Source organism: Budorcas taxicolor, chromosome 19 (assembly GCF_023091745.1).
Source record: "Budorcas taxicolor isolate Tak-1 chromosome 19, Takin1.1, whole genome shotgun sequence".
Classification (NCBI taxonomy): domain Eukaryota; kingdom Metazoa; phylum Chordata; class Mammalia; order Artiodactyla; family Bovidae; genus Budorcas; species Budorcas taxicolor.
Genome location: NC_068928.1, coordinates 27,459,871 through 27,467,037, shown reverse-complemented (window position 1 = coordinate 27,467,037; position 7,167 = coordinate 27,459,871).

Sequence of the window (7,167 nt, the reverse complement as noted above, 5' to 3'; positions counted from 1 at the left end):
CCTGGAAAATTCCATAGACAGAGAAGTCTGGTGGGCTACAGTCGATGGGGCCACAAAGAGTTGGATACAACTGAGCCACTAAGTCCATTCTAAGCACATTCTAAATTTACTTCACTGCATGATTTTGGGACATGTTTTGTTCAGGATTATAGTTCTGAACTACAAAATATTATAGGACAGAGCTGTGATCAGGATTATAAATATCAGCAGTTGTATTTTTGAAATAGGAAAGATGTTCTAAATTAACCTCGATATACACAGACTTTTGGGAAACCTGGTGGTGGCATGTTATCCAGGGCTGAAAAAGCAATGTTTTCCACTAGAGGGAGCTGTAGGCTATGTCTGAAGTTCCTTTTTTTGTTTCTGTTTTTTGTTATTTTAAGAGAAATGTTTCTTTGTGTCTTTCGTGTGTCCCCTTAAAATATGATTCTCCTTGATTCTGTGAGGGCCCCCTAGGACAAACAGGGTAAGGCAGACAGATTTAATGGGTTCTTGTAACTGAAAACTTGAAGGATAGGATTTACTTCAAGCATAGCTGGATTCAGGTGTAAACGTTCAGGCCTCAGACTTTACTCTCCCACCTCTGTGATTGGCTGTATTGTCCAAAAATGAAAGTGAAGTCACTCAGTCGTGTCCGACTCCAGGCTCCTCTGTCCATGGAATTTTGCAGGCAAGAGTACTGGAGTGGGTTGCCATTTCCTTCTCCAGGGTATCTTCCCGAGACGCTTTACCCTCTGAGCCACCAGGGAAGTCAAAAGCCCTTCTCTTTTAGGGGCAAATTGGTTGGAGCAGTTCTTCTATTCCCCCAGGCTTAATTCCAGCAAACAAAGAGCTCTTTTACCTAAAGTCTTCAACGAAAGTCTGAGAATTGAGTCCCCATTCAGGCTGGCTTGATCTGGTTAAGTGTCCAGTTCTGAGCCCATCTCAGTTACCTGGCCACACGCTGGATTGGTGAGGACTGGGTTACTTGGGGTTAAGGGGAGAGACAGCCTAACCCAGATGACATGAACAGAGGTTGAGAGTGGACATCACCCAAGACATTATAAGTATTTAAGGTTCAAGATTATTTTATATCCTTTAGTCATAGGCATAATTTCCATTAAGGTCCAATAGCAAGCTAGTAAATGGAAAATTTCTGATCCAAAATCCCAGTGGTCATTGTTGGTGGTATTTTGCCGTAGCCCAAGTTTGCACTGTACACAAGGCTATTGTACAGACGACCTGCCCACATCAGGACTATAGCTTCTAACAGAGCATTAAAGTAGTCATCTCCTGTCCACCAGGTAGTCCACACTGTTTAAATTAATAACCACTGTGGGCTCAGGCAAAGTTGCATGCATGCTAAGTTGCTTCAGTCATGTCCGACTCTGTGCAACCAGGCTCCTCTGGTCCATGGGATTTCCCTGGCAAGAATACTGGAGAGGGTTGCCATGCCCTCCTCCGGGGGATCTACCTGACCCAGGGATCAAAGTTGCAACTCTAATGTCTCCTGCATTGGCGGGCAGGTTCTTTACTACTAGTGCTACCTGGGAAGCCCCAGGCAGTTATTGGTTTTCATTTAGCATGGCCAATCATATTGGCAGAAGGGCAGGATCCAGTGACCTCTGCTTTAGGATGCTAAGTAAGGGAAACCTTATCCCATCAGACACAACATCTATCCCCCAATACATTTGCCCTCCTAGGTAAAGGGGGCAAAACCACCTCACATGAAACCTGTTCAAACCTTACAACTTTTATCCAAACCTTCACTTTAATTTCATCACCTATTACATTCCCACATTCTCCCAATCTAACGATAGCCCCCAAGGACTCATCAACAGTCTTTGGAGCCACGGTGTGTGGGGCCTTCATGTCAGGGAGTCCCAGAAAAGTCTCCTCTCTATCTCCTGACCATTTTACCTACTCATGGCTGTGAGTCCCCAGCCAGAGATGGGGCCAAAGGACTCAAGCCTTTTCTTATTTTTTTTCCCTCTCTCCACCAAGCCTTTCCTTCTTCTTCTTCTTCTTCTTCTTTTTTTTTTTTTGGTTTAAAGCTGTGTTTAAATTACTTCTTATATATTTTTTAAAATATTTATTTTTATTTATTTATTTGGCTGCACTGGGTCTTAGTTGCAGCACTCGAGGTCTTCTTAGCTGCGGCCCATGAACTTCTAGTTTCAGCACGCAGGATGGAGTGCAGATTCTTAGCCGATGGACTACCAGGGAAGTCTTTTTATTTTACATTTTTTATTTTGAGGTAAGATTGATTCACATAGTTAAAATATAGTCGAGATTCAGTAGTAAAAAATAATACAGAGCCATCTTGCGTACCCTTTATCCAGCTTCCTCCAACGGTATTTATCTTGCAAAGCTTAGTGCAAAATATATATATTTTTTTTTTTGCCACACAAAAAAATCAAGTATTTGGGGAGGGGATTGTTTTTCTAAGGTGGTGGAACATATCAGTCTTTATAGCTTCTAGATTTCGACTCAGCCACGAAGCCCCTCTTGCAATATGTGTATCACCACTAGAGGGAGGAGTTGTTGTTTAGTCTCTGAGTCTTGTTCGACTCTCCATGGACCATAGCCCACCAGGCTCCTCAGTCCATGGGATTTCTCATGTGAGAATACTGGAGTCGGTGGCCATTTCCTTCTCCAGGGGGATCTTCCTGATCCAAGATCAAACCTGCAGCTCCTGCATTGGCAGGCGGATTCTTTACCGCTGAGCAAAACTTTTATGAATCTTTTACACTTCGTTTTGCAGGGAAAGAGGATTTCTAGAGAGATGCTCTTTTCTCCAGAGTTGTTTCCTGTCCCACGTCCCGTCTTTTGCTCTCCCCTCGGAGCCCAGTTCTTGCAGCCCCAGCTTCTAACGCTGACTTGGGTAGTGCGGTTTCTGGCGGCCTGCAGCCGCAGTCAGCTGAAGGCGCTGTTGCTGGAGGCTCCCAACATGGTCTGATGATCCCCACCCCCCGCCCAGCTCCCCGCTCACCACCACCGCCGCCCCCCCACCCCACCCCCTGCCACCACGAGTCTCTGGCCCCGAGTCTCGACAGTCAGATCAACACCTGGGTGGGCAGGCATGTCTGGCAGCGCCACACCCACTGTCTTGGCAGTCATCCACCAAACCTCTCAGTGGTTGTTTCGACTTAGAGAGCCTCTTCCTCTCTCCAACTCTCCTGCCTTTTCTTCCCACCAGAGATTCAGGGGCTTTGAAGTCAAATTCATCCCCAGGCTGCTATCGATCACCTGTCATTTCTGCTGCTTAAGCCACAATTACTGGGCTTCCTGCACTTGACCTGTAATTGAATTTCCTTGGGAACTCAATGACAAGATTGATTCAGCCTAATTGAGTCAAAGATCAACTCACCCTGCCATTCATCTAGTCCCCTTCTCCACCTGGCGCTCTCTGAGATGAGGCTCTAAGACTTCCACAGTTCTTGTTTTAAAAGTTAAGAACCATCTGACACCTTTTAAGTACCATTTCTTCAAAACGATCCTATGGAACCTTGCCTGTCTTTGCCTTTCCCACTTTGCTTCTCCACCTGAGAACACAGGAAACTTCTGTTTTTAAACTTGTTCCCACTCTCATCACATGAATGCTAAAATGCAGTTCTGAGGAAAACAGTCTGGTCGGGTTCAAAAGCAGCTTTGGAAATGAGTAAGAAGTCAGCTTCTGAGCGATTCAGGAAATTAGCAATTTGTTCTTTTAAAATTTTCATGATATGAGTCAATAATAAAAAGACAAATAACAACCCAATTTCAAAATGAGTAAAAGATCTGAATAGATATTTCTCTAAAGAAGATACACAAAAGGGCAATAAGCACGTGAAAAGATGTTCAACATTGTTGGCCACCAGAGAAATGCAAGTCAAAAATCACAATGAGATATCACATTACACCCACTAGGATGGCTATTATCAGAAAAGGTAGGTAGCAAATGTGGAGGGGATTGTTGAGAAATCAAAACTCTCATATTGCTGGTGGGAATGTAGAGGGGTGCATCCGCTTCGAGAACAGTGTGGCAATTCCTCAAAAGTTTAAACACCGACTTACTGGATGACCCAGCAGTTTCTGTCTTAGGTGTATACCCGAGAGAAATGAAAACATATCCACACAAAAACTTACACACAAATATTTATAGCACTATTGTTCATAAGAGCTCCAAAGTGGAAACAACCCAAGTGCTCATTGCTGATGAGCCGATAAAAAAATGTGGTGAAGTTAGCCCTATGTTCCTGCTGGTATCGCATCTGTGGAGTCAACCAACAGCAGATGGAAAATATTTAGGGAAAAAATTCCAGAAAAGGACTTTCCTGGTGACCCAGTGGCTAAGACTCTGTGCTTCTGATGCAGGGGGCCCCAGTCAGGGAACTAGATCCCACATGCCACTAAAAAATAAAATAAAATCCTGCATGCTGCAACTAATCCTGGGCACAGCCAAAAAAAAAGATCCAGAAAGTTCCAAAAGCAAAACTTTACTGTAACTATTTAAATAGCATTTACATTGTATTTACAACTATTTACATGATATTTAAATATATTAGGTATCATAAATGAGATGATTTAAAATATATAGGAGATATACTTTATGTATATGTTACATATATAACCTATACTATATGCAAATACTACACTATTTTATGTCAGGAACTTGAGTATCTGTGGATTTTAGTGTTTGAAGGGAGTCCTGGAACCAATTCCCTGTGGATATCAAGGAGTGACAATGGAAGATTCAGTTCAGTTCAGTTCAGTCGCTCAGTCGTGCCCGACTCTTTGCGACCCCATGAATTGCAGCACGCCAGGCTCCCTGTCCATCACCATCTCCCGGAGTTCACTCAGACTCACGTCCATTGAGTCAGTGATGCCATCCAGCCATCTCATCTTCTGTCATCCCCTTCTCCTCCTGCCCCCAATTCCTCTCAGCATCAGTCTTTTCCAATGAGTCAACACTTTGCATGAGGTGGCCAAAGTACTGGAGTTTCAGCTTTAGCATCATTCCTTCCAAAGAAATCCCAGGGCTGATCTCCTTCAGAATGGACTGGTTGGATCTCCTTGCAGTCCAAGGGACTCTCAAGAGTCTTCTCCAACACCACAGTTCAAAAGCATCAATTCTTTGGCGCTCAGCCTTCTTCACAGTCCTACTCTCACATCCATACATGACCACTGGAAAAACCATAGCCTTGACTAGACAGACCTTTGTTGGCAAAGTAATGTCTCTGCTTTTCAATATGCTATCTAGGTTAGTGGTAACTTTCCTTCCAAGGAGTAAGCGTCTTTTAATTTCATGGCTGGTCACCATCTGCAGTGATTTTGGAGCCCCCAAAAATAAAGTCTGACACTGTTTCCCCTGTTTCCCCATCTATTTCCCATGAAGTGATGTTTATTCAACCATAAAAAGAAATGAAGTACAAATACATACTACAACACGGATGAACCCTGAAAGCATTACGTTAAGTGAAAAAAGTCAGTCACGAAAGACCATCAGTCAGTCAGTTCAGTTGCTCAGTCGTGTCTGACTCTGTGACCCCATGGACTGCAGCACACCAGGCTTCCCTGTCCATCACCAACTCCCGGAGCTTACTCAAACTCATGTCCATTGAGTTGGTGATGCCATCTTACTGTCTCATCCTCTGTCATCCCCTTCTCCCACCTTCAATCTTTCCCAGCATCAGGGTCCTTTCCAATGAGTCGGTTCTTCTCATCAGATGGCCAAAGTATTGGAGTTTAAGCTGCAGAATCAGTCCTTCCAATGAACATTCAGGACTGACTTCCTTTAGGGTTGACTGGTTGGATCTCCTTGCAGTCCAAGGGACACTCAAGAGTCTTCTCCAACACCACAATTCAAAAGCATCAATTCTTCGGTGTTCGGCTTTCTTTATAGTCCAACTCTCACATCCATACATGACTACTGGAAAAATCATAGCTTTGATTAGATGGACCTTTGTTGACAAAGTAATGTCTCTGCTTTTTAATAGGCTGTCTAGGCTGATCATAGCTTTTCTTCCAAGGAGCAAGCATCTTTTAATTTCTTGGCTACAGTCACCATCTGCAGTGATTTTGGAGCCCAAGAAAATAGTCTTGCACTGTTTTCATTGTTTCCCCATCTATTTGCCATGAAATGATGGGACCAGATGCCATGATCCTAATTTTCTGAATGTTGAGTTTTAAGCCAACTTTTTCACTCTCCACTTTCACTTTCATCAAGAAGCTTTTTAGTTCCTCTTCGCTTTCTGCCATAAGGGTGGTGTCATCTGCATATCTGAGGTTATTGATATTTCTCCCAGCAATCTTGATTCCAGCTTGTGCTTCATCCAGCCCGGCATTTCTCATGATGTACTCTGCATAGAAGTTAAATAAGCAGGGTGACAATATACAGCCTTGACACACTCCTTTCCCAATTTGGAACCAGTCTGTTGTTCCATGTCCAGTTCTAACTGTTGCTTCCTGACCTGCATACAGGTTTCTCAAGAGGCAGGTCAGGGGGTCTGGTATTCTCATGTCTTGCAGAATTTTCCACAGTTTGTCGTCATCCACACAATCAAAGGCTTTGGTGTAGTCAATAAAGCAGAAGTAGATGTTTTTCTGGAACTCTCTTGTTTTTTCGATGATGCAATGGATTTTCGCAATTTGATCTCTGGTTCCTCTGCCTTTTCTAAATCCTGCTTGAACATCTGGAAGTTCATGGTTCATGTACTGTTGAAGCCTGGCTTGGAGAATTTTGAGCATTACTTTACTAGCGTATGAGATGAGTGCATGCTGCAACTAAAAAAAATTCCACATGTCACTACTAAAGATCCTGAAATGCCTCAAAAAGGATAGAAGATCCCAAGTGCTGCAACTAAGACCCAGGCCAGCCAAATAAATAAATGTAAAGAATCCACCTGCCAATGCAGGAGGTGCAGGAAACTCGAGTTCAATCCCTGGTTCGGGAAGATCCTCTGGAGGAAATGGCAAATACTCCAGTGTTCTTGCCTGGAGAATCCCGTGGACAGAGGAGTCTGGCAGGCTACAGTCCATGGAGTCTCAAAGAGTCGGACATGACTAAACACAATGCAACAACAAAACCAGAAAAGTAGATCAAAGTTACAGTTTGTTACGTAACAATATATGACCAGAACACCACAGTACCCTTAGACTAGCTAGCTGACACCTGCGCTAAATCAGAGGTCACGGTGGGCAAAAATT